The sequence below is a fragment of the Chionomys nivalis genome, chromosome 1, assembly GCF_950005125.1.
Source record: "Chionomys nivalis chromosome 1, mChiNiv1.1, whole genome shotgun sequence".
Taxonomy (NCBI): Eukaryota; Metazoa; Chordata; class Mammalia; order Rodentia; family Cricetidae; genus Chionomys; species Chionomys nivalis.
In genome coordinates, this window is record NC_080086.1 from 205,134,453 (window position 1) to 205,148,483 (window position 14,031).

A 14,031-nucleotide genomic window follows, 5' to 3' on the forward strand; every position below is an offset into this window, starting at 1 on the left:
ATGCTCTTAAGCACTGAGCCATCTCTCCTGCCTCTTCCTTCTGTTGCCAGTAGATTGCACAAAATCTCATTTTGAGAGCATAACTGTGGTTTCCAGGAATGAACTTCTGACATTTAGAAGGGCAGCCAGTATTCTTAACCACTGCGCTTCTTTCTGCATCCAAAAGAGGGCAGAAGACCTCAGTGCAGATGGTTGGGAGCTATTATGTGGTTGCTTGAAATTGGATACAGGAAGATGAAAGAGCACGAAATGCTCTTAAACACCGAGCCATCTCTTCAACCCGTTTTTCTACTTCTTTACCTAAACCAGATGTACTCAATTATGTGAGGATCACATCTTAATTTTCCTAACATTTGAAGTACAGGGGTCTACTTGGATCTCTTGGTCATTCGTGTACCTCATAGAAGAGGTCTAGACTAATTGTTTCACTTGCTTTAAATTGGTTAAGCTTTTGTTGGTGTTTGTTCCTTTGTATGTCTTGGATGTGAGTTCTTCTTTAGGCACATGAACATGCTAGTATTTTCTTCTGCTAACCATCCTGCCTTACTCTACTTGGTGGTGTCTCTGAAGCATGCTGGCTCATGGTGATAGAGCTGTGAGTCTTTATTATCCTAACAAAATGTTTTGCCTGATTCAGTCCCAACCACTTGGCCCTGCCTGTATGTCTGCACTTGGCCTCATCAAACTCAGCCGGCATGCTCTTAACCACCCACACATCTCTCCTGCCTCTTCCTTCTGCTTCCACTAGAGGGCATCAAACCTCATTTTGAAGCAATTTTGTGATGTCCAGGAATAAAACTTCTGATCTTTGGAAGAGCAGGCAATGCTCTTAACCACAAAGCCATTTCTCCAACCCGTTTTTCTACTTCTTTACCTAAACCAGATGTACTCAGTGTGGTGTGTGGATCACATCTGCATTTTCCTAACATTTGAAGTACAGTGTTCTCCATGGAACTTTTGGCCTTTTGTGTACTTCATAGAGGAGGTCTAGAAAAATTGTTTCACTGGCTTTAAATTGGTTAAGCTTTTTTTGGTGTTTGTTCCTTTGTATGTCTTGGATGTGAGTTCTTCTTGAGGCACATGAATATGCTAGTATTTTCTTCTTCTAACCATCTTGCCTTACTCTGCTTGGTGGTGTCTCTGAAGCATGCTGGCTCATGGTGATAGTACTGTGACTCTTTATTATCCTAACTAAAAGTTTTGCCTTATTCAGTCCAACAACCTGGGCCCTGGCCTCATCAAACTCAGCAGGCATGCTCTTAACCACCAAGACATCTCTCCTGCCTCTTCCTTCTGCTTCCAGTAGAGGGCACCAAACCTCATTTTGAAGCAATTATGTGATGTCCAGGAATCGAAATCCTGATCTTTGGAAGAGCAGGTAATGATCTTAACCACTGAGCCATCTCTCCGACCCGTTTTTCAACTTCTTTAACTAAACCAGGTTTACTCAATGTGGTGTGTTGATCACATCTGCATTCCCCTAACATTTGGAGTACAGGGGTCTCCATGGACCTATTGGCTGTTCATGTACCTGATAGAGGAGGTCAGGATAAATTGTTTCTCTGGATTTAAATTGGTTAACATTTTGCTGGTGTTTGTAGTCCTTTGATTGTCTTGGATGTGAGTTCTCTTTAAGGCACATGAACATGCCAGTGTTTTCTTCTTCTAGCCATCTTGCCTTACTCTCCTTAGTGTTGTCTCTGAAGCACGATGTCTCATGGTGATAGAGCTGTGAGTCTTTAACATCCTATAAAAACGTTTGCCCAATTCAGTCACTATAACGTGGGCCCTGGCCTTTGCCCTGACTCTATTTCTGCACTTGGCCTCATCAAACTCAGTAGGCCATGCTCTTAAGCACTGAGCCATCTCTCCTGCCTCTTCCTTCTGTCACCAGTAGTTGGCACCAAATCTCATTTTGAGAGCAAAACTGTGGTTGCCAGGAATCGAACTTCTGACCTTTAGAAGGGCAGCCAGGATTCTTAACCACTGAGCTATCTCTCGAGCGCTTTTTTCTGCATGCAAAAGAGGGCACAAGACATCAGTGCAGATGGTTGTGAGCCATTATGTGGTTGCGTAAAATTGGATACAGGAGGATGAAAGAGCACGAAATGCTCTTAAACACTAAGCCATCTTTCCAATCCGTTTTTCTACTTCTTTACCTAAACCAGATGTACTCAATGATGTGTGGATCACATCTGCATTTTCCTAACATTTGAAGTACAGGGGTCTCCATGGATCTGTTGGCCATTCGTGTACCTCATAGAGGAGGTCTAGACAAATTGTTTCACTGGCTTTAAATTGGTGAAGCTTTTGTTGGTGTTTGTTCCTTTGTATGTCTTGGATGTGAGTTCTTCTTCAGGCATATGAACATCCTAGTATTTTCTTCTTCTAACCATCTTGCCTTACTCTGCTTGGTGGTGACTCTGAAGCACGCTGGCTCATGGTGATAGAGCTGTGAGTCTTTATTATCCTAACAAAATGTTTTGCCTCATTCAGTCCCAATTACCTGGGCCCTGGCTGTATGTCTGCACTTGGCCTCATCAAACTCAGCAGGCATGCTCTTAACCACCAAGACATCTCTCCTGCCTCTTCCTTATGCTTCCAGTAGTGGGCACCAAACCTCATTTTAAGCAATTATGTGATGTCTAGGAATCGAACTTCTGAACTTTGGAAGAGCAGGCAATGCTCTTAACCACTGAGACATCTCTCCGAACCGTTTTTCAACTTCTTTAACTAAACCAGGTTTACTCAATGTGGTGTGTGGATCACATCTGCATTCCCCTAACATGTGGAGTACAGGGGTCTCCATGGACCTATTGGCTGTTCATGTACCTGATAGAGGAGGTCAGGCTAAATTGTTTCTCTGGCTTTAAATTGGTTAACATTTTGCTGGTGTTTGTAGTCCTTTGATTGTCTTGGATGTGATTTCTCTAAGGCACATGAACATGCCAGTGTTTTCTTCTTCTAGCCATCTTGCCTTACTCTCCTTAGTGTTGTCTCTGAAGCACGATGTCTCATGGTGATAGAGCTGTGAGTCTTTAACATCCTAAAAATTTTGCCTAATTCAGTCACAATAACGTGGGCCCTGGCCTTTGCACTGACTCTCTGTCTGCACTTGGCCTCATCAAACTCAGCAGGCAATGCTATTAAGCACTGAGCCATCTCTCCTGCCTCTTCCTTCTGTTGCCAGTAGATGGCACCAAATGTCATTTTGAGAGAAAAACTGTGGTTGCCAGGAATCGAACTTCTGACCTTTAGAAGGGCAGCCAGTATTCTTAATCACTTAGCTATCTCTCGAGCTCTTCTTTCTGCATCCAAAAGAGGGCACAAGACCGCAGTGCAGATGGTTGTGAGCCTTTATGTGGTTGCTTGAAATTGAATACAGGAGGATGAAATAGCACGAAATGCTCTTAAACAGTGAGCCATCTCTCCAACCCGTTTTTCTACTTCTTTACCTAAACCAGATGTACTCAATGATGTGTGGATCACATCTGCATTTCCTAACATTTGAAGTGCAGGGGTCTCAATTGATATGTTGGCTATTCGTGTACCTCATAGAGGAGGTCTAGACAAATTGTTTCACTGGCTTTAAATTGGTTAAGCTTTTGTTGGTGTTTGTTCCTTTGTATGTCTTGGATGTGAGTTCTTCTTCAGGCACATGAATATGCTAGTATTTTCTTCTTCTAACCATCCTGCCTTACTCTGCTTGGTGGTGTCTCTGAAGCATGCTGGCTCATGGTGATAGTACTGTGACTCTTTATTATCCTAACTAAAAGTTTGGCCTTATTCAGTCCAACAACCTGGGCCCTGGCCTCATCAAACTCAGCAGGCATGCTCTTAACCACCAAGACATCTCTCCTGCCTCTTCCTTCTGCTTCCAGTAGAGGGCACCAAACCTCATTTTGAAGCAATTATGTGATGTCCAGGAATCGAACTTCTGATCTTTGGAAGAGCAGGCAATGCACTTAACCACTGAGCCATCTCTCCGACCCGTTTTTCAACTTCTTTAACTAAACCAGGTTTACTCAATGTGGTGTGTGGATCACATCTGCATTCCCCTAACATGTGGAGTACAGGGGTCTCCATGGACCTATTGGCTGTTCATGTACCTGACAGAGGAGGTCAGGATAAATTGTTTCTCTGGCTTTAAATTGGTTAACATTTTTCTGGTGTTTGTAGTCCTTTGATTGTCTTGGATGTGAGTTCTCTTTAAGGCACATGAACATGCCAGTGTTTTCTTCTTCTAGCCATCTTGCCTTACTCTCCTTAGTGTTGTCTCTGAAGCACGATGTCTCATGGTGATAGAGCTGTGAGTCTTTAACATCCTATAAAAACGTTTGCCCAATTCAGTCACAATAACGTGGGCCCTGGCCTTTGCCCTGACTCTATGTCTGCACTTGGCCTCATCAAACTCAGCAGCCAATGCTCTTAAGCACTGAGCCATCTCTCCTGCCTCTTCCTTCTGTTGCAAGTAGATGGCACCAAATCTCATTTTGAGAGCAAAACGGTGGTTGCCAGGAATCGAACTTCTGACCTTTAGAAGGGCAGCCAGGATTCTTAACCACTGAGCTATCTCTCGAGCGCTTCTTTCTGCATCCAAAAGAGGTCACAAGACCTCAGTGCAGATGGTTGTGAGCCATTATGTGGTTGCTTAAAATTGGATACAGGAGGTTGAGAGAGCACGAAATGCTCTTAAACACTGAGCCATCTTTCCAATCCGTTTTTCTACTTCTTTACCTAAACCAGATGTACTCAATGATGTGTGGATCACATCTGCATTTTCCTAACATTTGAAGTACAGGGTCTCCATGGATCTGTTGGCCACTCATGTACCTCAAGAGGAGGTTAGAAAAATTGTTTCACTGGCTTTAAATTGGTTAAGCTTTTGTTGGTGTTTCTTCCTTTGTATGTCTTGGATGTGAGTTCTTCTTCAGGCACATGAACATCCTAGTATTTTCTTCTTCTAACCATCTTGCCTTAATCTGCTTGGTGGTGACTCTGAAGCACGCTGGCTCATAGTGATAGTGCTGAGAGTCTTTATTATCCTAACAAAATGTTTTGCCTGATTCAGTCCCAACAACCTGGGTCCTGGCTGTATGTCTGCACTTGGCCTCATCAAACTCAGCAGGCATGCTCTTAACCACCAAGACATCTCTCCTGCCTCTTCCTTCTGCTTCCAGTAGAGGACACCAATCCTCATTTTGAAGCAATTATGTGATGTCCAGGAATCGAAATTCTGATCTTTGGAAGAGCAGGCAATGCTCTTAACCACTGAGCCATCTCTCCGACCCGTTTTTCAACTTCTTTAACTAAACCAGGTTTACTCAATGTGGTGTGTTGATCACATCTGCATTCCCCTAACATTTGGAGTACAGGGGTCTCCATGGACCTATTGGCTGTTTATGTACCTGATAGAGGAGGTCAGGATAAATTGTTTCTCTGGCTTTAAATTGGTTAACATTTTGCTGGTGTTTGTAGTCCTTTGATTGTCTTGGATGTGAGTTCTCTTTAAGGCACATGAACATGCCAGGGCTTTCTTCTTCTAGTCATCTTGCCTTACTCTCCTTAGTGTTGTCTCTGAAGCACGATGGCTCAAGGTGATAGAGCTGTGAGTCTTTAACATCCTAAACAAACGTTTGCCTAATTCAGTCACAATAACGTGGGCCCTGTCTTTTGCCCTGACTCTATGTCTGCACTTGGCCTCATCAAACTCAGCAGGCCATGCTCTTAAGAACTGAGCCATCTCTCCTGCCTCTTCCTTCTGTTACCGGTAGGTGGCACCAAATCTCATATTGAGAGCAAAACTGTGCTTGCCAAAAATCGAACTGCTGACCTTTAGAAGAGCAGCCAGGATTCTTAACCACTGAGCTATCTCTCGAGCGCTTCTTTCTGCATCCAAAAGAGGTCACAAGACCTCAGTGCAGATGGCTGTGAGCCATTATGTGGTTGCTTAAAATTGGATACAGGAGGTTGAAAGAGCATGAAATGCTCTTAAACACTGAGCTATCTTTCCAGTCCGTTTTTCTACTTCTTTACCTAAACCAGATGTACTCAATGATGTGTGGATCACATCTGCATTTTCCTAACATTTGAAGTACAGGTGTCTCCATGGATCTGTTGGCCACTCATGTACCTCAAGAGGAGGTCTAGAAAAATTGTTTCACTGGCTTTAAATTGGTTAAGCTTTTGTTGGTGTTTCTTCCTTTGTATGTCTTGGATGTGAGTTCTTCTTCAGGCACATGAACATGCTAGTATTTTCTTCTTCTAACCATCTTGCCTTACTCTGCTTGGTGGTAACTCTGAAGCACGCTGGCTCAGAGTGATAGAGCTGAGAGTCTTTATTATCCTAACAAAATGTTTTGCCTGATTCAGTCCCAACAACCTGGGCCCTGGCTGTATGTCTGCACTTGGCCTCATCAAACTCAGCAGGCATGCTCTTAACCACCAAGACATCTCTCCTGCCTCTTTCTTATGCTTCCAGTAGAGGGCACCAAACCACATTTTAAGCAATTATGTGATGTCTAGGAATCGAACTTCTGATCTTTGGAAGAGCAGGCAATGTTCTTAACCGCTGAGCCATCTCTCCGACCCGTTTTTCAACTTCTTTAACTAAACCAGGTTTACTCAATGTGGTGTGTTGATCACATCTGCATTCCCCTAACATGTGGAGTACACGGGTCTCCATGGACCTATTGGCTGTTCATGTACCTGATAGAGGAGGTCAGGATAAATTGTTTCTCAGGCTTTAAATTGGTTAATATTTTGCTGGTGTTTGTAGTCCTTTGATTGTCTTGGATGTGATTTCTCTAAGGCACATGAACATGCCAGTGTTTTCTTCTTCTAGACATCTTGCCTTACTCTCCTTAGTGTTGTCTCTGAAGCACGATGTCTCATGGTGATAGAGCTGTGAGTCTTTAACATCCTAAAAATTTTGCCTAATTCAGTCACAATAACGTGGGCCCTGGCCTTTGCCCTGTCTCTCTGTCTGCACTTGGCCTCATCAAACACAGCAGGCAATGCTATTAAGCACTGAGCCATCTCTCCTGCCTCTTCCTTCTGTTGCCAGTAGATGGCACCAAATCTCATTTTGAGAGCAAAACTGTGGTTGCCAGGAATAGAACTTCGGACCTTTAGAAGGGCAGCGAGGATTCTTAACCACTGAGCTATCTCTCGAGCGCTTCCTTCTGCATGCAAAAGAGGGCACTAGACCTCAGTGCAGATGGTTGTGAGCCATTATGTGGTTGCTTGAAATTGGATACAGGAGGAAGAAAGAGCACGAAATGCTCTTAAACACTGAGCCATCTCTCCAACCCGTTTTTCTACTTCTTTACCAAAACCAGATGTACTCAATGATGTGTGGATCACATCTGCATTTTCCTAACATTTGAAGTACAGGGGTCTCCATGGATCGTTGGCCATTCGTGTACCTCATAGAGGAGGTCTAGACAAATTGTTTCACTGGCTTTAAATTGGTTAAGCTTTTGTTGGTGTTTGTTCCTTTGTATGTCTTGGATGTGAGTTCTTCTTCAGGCACATGAATATGCTAGTATTTTCTTCTTCTAACCATCCTGCCTTACTCTGCTTGGTGGTGTTTCTGAAGCATGCTGGCTCATGGTGATAGTACTGTGACTCTTTATTATCCTAACTAAAAGTTTGGCCTTATTCAGTCCAACAACCTGGGCCCTGGCCTCATCAAACTCAGCAGGCATGCTCTTAACCACCAAGACATCTCTCCTGCCTCTTCCTTCTGCTTCCAGTAGAGGGCACCAAACCTCATTTTGAAGCAATTATGTGATGTCCAGGAATCGAACTTCTGATCTTTGGAAGAGCAGGCAATGCTCTTAACCACTGAGCCATCTCTCCGACCCGTTTTTCAACTTCTTTAACTAAACCAGGTTTACTCAATGTGGTGTGTGGATCACATCTGCATTCCCCTAACATGTGGAGTACAGGGGTCTCCATGGACCTATTGGCTGTTCATGTACCTCATAGAGGAGGTCAGGATAATTTGGTTCTCTGGCTTTAAATTGGTTAACATTTTTCTGGTGTTTGTAGTCCTTTGATTGTCTTGGATGTGAGTTCTCTTTAAGGCACATGAACATGCCAGTGTTTTCTTCTTCTAGCCATCTTGCCTTACTCTCCTTAGTGTTGTCTCTGAAGCACGATGTCTCATGGTGATAGAGCTGTGAGTCTTTAACATCCTATAAAAACGTTTGCCCAATTCAGTCACAATAACGTGGGCCCTGGCCTTTGCCCTGACTCTATGTCTGCACTTGGCCTCATCAAACTCAGCAGCCAATGCTCTTAAGCACTGAGCCATCTCTCCTGCCTCTTCCTTCTGTTGCAAGTAGATGGCACCAAATCTCATTTTGAGAGCAAAACTGTGGTTGCCAGGAATCGAACTTCTGACCTTTAGAAGGGCAGCGAGGATTCTTAACCACTGAGCTATCTCTCGAGCGCTTCTTTCTGCATCCAAAAGAGGTCACAAGACCTCAGTGCAGATGGTTGTGAGCCATTATGTGGTTGCTTAAAATTGGATACAGGAGGTTGAGAGAGCACGAAATGCTCTTAAACACTGAGCCATCTTTCCAATCCGTTTTTCTACTTCTTTACCTAAACCAGATGTACTCAATGATGTGTGGATCACATCTGCATTTTCCTAACATTTGAAGTACAGGGGTCTCCATGGATCTGTTGGCCATTCGTGTACCTCATAGAGGAGGTCTAGACAAATTGTTTCACTTGCTTTAAATTGGTTAAGCTTTTGTTGGTGTTTGTTCCTTTGTATTTCTTGGATGTGAGTTCTTCTTCAGGCACATGAACATCCTAGTATTTTCTTCTTCTAACCATCTTGCCTTGCTCTGCTTGGTGGTGTGTCTGAAGCATGCTGGCTCATGGTGATAGAGCTGTGAGTCTTTATTATCCTAACAAAATGTTTTGCCTGATTCAGTCCCAACAACCTGGGTCCTGGCTGTATGTCTGCACTTGGCCTCATCAAACTCAGCAGGCATGCTCTTAACCACCAAGACATCTCTCCTGCCTCTTCCTTCTGCTTCCAGTAGAGGGCACCAATCCTCATTTTGAAGCAATTATGTGATGTCCAGGAATCGAAATTCTGATCTTTGGAAGAGCAGGCAATGCTCTTAACCACTGAGCCATCTCTCCGACTCGTTTTTCAACTTCTTTAACTAAACCAGGTTTACTCAATGTGGTGTGTTGATCACATCTGCATTCCCCTAACATTTGGAGTACAGGGGTCTCCATGGACCTATTGGCTGTTTATATACCTGTTAGAGGAGGTCAGGATAAATTGTTTCTCTGGCTTTAAATTGGTTAACATTTTTCTGGTGTTTGTAGTCCTTTGATTGTCTTGGATGTGAGTTCTCTTTAAGGCACATGAACACGCCAGGGCTTTCTTCTTCTAGCCATCTTGCCTTACTCTGCTTGGTGGTGACTCTGAAGCACGCTGGCTCATAGTGATAGAGCTGAGAGTCTTTATTATCCTAACAAAATGTTTTGCCTGATTCAGTCCCAAAAACCTGGGCCCTGGCTGTATGTCTGCACTTGGCCTCATCAAACTCAGCAGGCATGCTCTTAACCACCAAGACATCTCTCCTGCCTCTTTCTTATGCTTCCAGTAGAGGGCACCAAATCTCATTTTAAGCAATTATGTGATGTCTAGGAATCGAACTTCTGATCTTTGGAAGAGCAGGCAATGTTCTTAACCGCTGAGCCATCTCTCCGACCCGTTTTTCAACTTCTTTAACTAAACCAGGTTTACTCAATGTGGTGTGTTGATCACATCTGCATTCCCCTAACATGTGGAGTACACGGGTCTCCATGGACCTATTGGCTGTTCATGTACCTGATAGAGGAGGTCAGGATAAATTGTTTCTCAGGCTTTAAATTGGTTAATATTTTGCTGGTGTTTGTAGTCCTTTGATTGTCTTGGATGTGATTTCTCTAAGGCACATGAACATGCCAGTGTTTTCTTCTTCTAGACATCTTGCCTTACTCTCCTTAGTGTTGTCTCTGAAGCACGATGTCTCATGGTGATAGAGCTGTGAGTCTTTAACATCCTAAAAATTTTGCCTAATTCAGTCACAATAACGTGGGCCCTGGCCTTTGCCCTGTCTCTCTGTCTGCACTGGGCCTCATCAAACACAGCAGGCAATGCTATTAAGCACTGAGCCATCTCTCCTGCCTCTGTTGCAAGTAGATGGCACCAAATGTCATTTTGAGAGCAAAACTGTGGTTGCCAGGAATCGAACTTCTGACGTTTAGAAGGGCAGCCAGGATTCTTAACCACTTAGCTATCTCTCGAGCGCTTCTTTCTGCATCCAATAGAGGGCACAAGACCGCAGTGCAGATGGTTGTGAGCCTTTATGTGGTTGCCTGAAATTGAATACAGGAGGATGAAATAGCAAGAAATGCTCTTAAACACTGAGCCATCTCTCCAACCCGTTTTTCTACTTCTTTACCTAAACCAGATGTACTCAATGATGTGTGGATCACATCTGCATTTCCTAACATTTCAAGTACAGGGGTCTCAATTGATATGTTGGCTATTCGTGTACCTCATAGAGGAGGTCTAGACAAATTGTTTCACTGGCTTTAAATTGGTTAAGCTTTTGTTGGTGTTTGTTCCTTTGTATGTCTTCGATGTGAGTTCTTCTTCAGGCACATGAATATGCTAGTATTTTCTTCATCTAACCATCTTGCCTAACTCTGCTTGGTGGTGTCTCTGAAGCATGCTGGCTTATGGTGATAGTACTGTGACTCTTTATTATCCTAACTAAAAGTTTTGCCTTATTTAGTCCAACAACCTGGGCCCTGGCCTCATCAACTCAGCAGGCATGCTCTTAACCACCAAGACATCTCTCCTGCCTCTTCCTTCTGCTTCCAGTAGAGGGCACCAAACCTCATTTTGAAGCAATTATGTGATGTCCAGGAATCGAACTTCTGATCTTCGGAAGAGCAGGCAATACTCTTAACCATTGAGACACGTGTCCGACCCGTTTTTCAACTTCTTTAACTAAACCAGGTTTACTCAATGTGGTGTGTGAATCACATCTGTATTCCCGTAACATGTGGAGTACAGGGGTCTCCATGGACCTATTGGCTGTTCATGTACCTGACAGAGGAGGTCAGGATAAATTGTTTCTCTGGCTTTAAATTGGTTAACATTTTGCTGGTGTTTGTAGTCCTTTGATTGTCTTGGATGTGAGTTCTCTTTAAGGCACATGAACATGCCAGTGTTTTCTTCTTCTAGCCATCTTGCCTTACTCTCCTTAGTGTTGTCTCTGAAGCACGATGTCTCATGGTGATAGAGCTGTGAGTCTTTAACATCCAAAAAAAACGTTTGCCCAATTCAGTCACAATAACGTGGGCCCTGGCCTTTGCCCTGACTCTATGTCTGCACTTGGCCTCATCAAACTCAGCAGCCAATGCTCTTAAGCACTGAGCTATCTCTCCTGCCTCTTCCTTCTGTTGCCAGGAGATGGCACCAAATCTCATTTTGAGAGCAAAACTGTGGTTGCCAGGAATCGAACTTCTGACTTTTAGAAGGGCAGCGAGGATTCTTAACCACTGAGCTATCTCTTGAGCGCTTCTTTCTGCATGCAAAAGAGGGCACAAGACCTCAGTGCAGATCGTTGTGAGCCATTATGTGGTTCCTTGAAATTGGATACAGGAGGAAGAAAGTGCACGAAATGCTCTTAAACACCTAGCCATCTCTCCAACCCGTTTTTCTACTTCTATACCTAAACCAGATGTACTCAATGATGTGTGGATCACATCTGCATTTTCCGAACATTTGAAGTACAGGGGTCTCCATGGATCTGTTGGCCATTCGTGTACCTCATAGAGGAGGTCTAGACAAATTGTTTCACTGGCTTTAAATTGGTTAAGCTTTTGTTGGTGTTTGTTCCTTTGTATGTCTTGGATGTGAGTTCTTCTTCAGGCACATGAACGTGCTAGTATTTTCTTCTTCTAACCATGTTGCCTTGCTCTGCTTGGTGGTGTCTCTGAAGCATGCTGGCTCATGGTGATAGAGCTGTGAGTCTTTATTATCCTAACAAAATGTTTTGCCTGATTCAGTCCCAACAACCTGGGTCCTGGCTGTATGTCTGCACTTGGCCTCATCAAACTCAGCAGGCATGCTCTTAACCACCAAGACATCTCTCCTGCCTCTTCCTTCTGCTTCCAGTAGAGGGCACCAAACCTCATTTTGAAGCAATTATGTGATGTCCAGGAATCGAACTTCTGATCTTTGGAAGAGCAGGCAATGCTCTTAACCACTGAGCCAACTCTGCGACCCGTTTTTAAAATTCTTTAACTAAACCAGGTTTACTCAATGTGGTGTGTGGATCACATCTGCATTCCCCTAACATGTGGAGTACAGGTTTGTCCATGGACCTATTGGCTGTTCATGTACCTGATAGAGGAGGTCACGATAAATTGTTTCTCTGGCTTTAAATTGGTTAACATTTTGCTGGTGTTTGTAGTCCATTGATTGTCTTGGATGTGAGTTCTCTTTAAGGCACATCAACATGCCAGTGTTTTCTTCTTCTAGCCATCTTGCCTTACTCTCCTTAGTGTTGTCTCTGAAGCACGATGTCTCATGGTGATAGAGCTGTGAGTCTTATCATCCTATAAAAACGTTTGCCCAATTCAGTCACAATAACGTGGGCCCTGGCCTTTGCCCTGACTCTATGTCTGCACTTGGCCTCATCAAACTCAGCAGCCAATGCTCTTAAGCACTGAGCCATCTCTCCTGCCTCTTCCTTCTGTTGCCAGTAGATGGCACCAAATCTCATTTTGAGAGCAAAACTGTGGTTGCCAGGAATCGAACTTCTAACCTTTAGAATGGCAGCCTGGAATCTTAACCACTGAGCTCTCTCTCGAGCGCTTCTTTCTGGATGCAAAAGAGGGCACAAGACCTCAGTGCAGATGGTTGTGAGCCATTATGTGGTTGCTTGAAATTGGATACAGGAGGAAGTAAGAGCACGAAATGCTCTTAAACCCTGAGCCATCTCTCCAACCCGTTTTTCTACTTCTTTACCTAAACCAGATGTACTCAATGATGTGTGGATCACATCTGCATTTTCCTAACATTTGAAGTACAGGGGTCTCCATGGATCTGTTGGCCATTCGTGTACCTCATAGAGGAGGTCTAGACAAATTGTTTCACTGGCTTTAAATTGGTTAAGCTTTTGTTGGTGTTTGTTCCTTTGTATGTCGTGGATGAGAGTTCTTCTTCAGGCACATGAACATCCTAGTATTTTCTTCTTCTAACCATCTTGCTTACTCTGCTTGGTGGTGTCTCTGAAGCATGCTGGCTCATGGTGATAGAGCTGTGAGTCTTTATTATCCTAACAAAATGTTTTGCCTGATTCAGTCCCAACAACCTGGGCCCTGGCTGTATGTCTGCACTTGGCCTCATCAAACTCAGCAGGCATGCTCTTAACCACCAAGACATCTCTCCTGGCTTTTCCTTCTGCTTCCAGTAGAGGGCACCAAACCTCATTTTGAAGCAATTATGTGATGTCCAGGAATCGAACTTCTGATCTTCGGAAGAGCAGGCAATGCTCTTAACCACTGAGCCAACTCTCCGACCCGTTTTTAAAATTCTTTAACTAAACCAGGTTTAGTCAATGTGGTGTGTGGATCACATCTGCATTCCCCTAACATGTGGAGTACAGGTTTGTCCATGGACCTATTGGCTGTTCATGTACCTGATAGAGGAGGTCAGGATAAATTGTTTCTCTGGCTTTAAATTGGTTAACATTTTGCTGGTGTTTGTAGTCCTTTGATTGTCTTGGATGTGAGTTCTCTTTAAGGCACATGAACATGCCAGGGCTTTCTTCTTCTAGCCATCTTACCTTACTCTCCTTAGTGTTGTTTCTGAAGCACGATGTCTCATGGTGATAGAGCTGTGAGTCTTTATCATCCTAAAAAAACCTTTACCCAATTCAGTCACAATAACGTGGGCCCTGGCCTTTGCCCTGACTCTATGTCTGCACTTGGCCT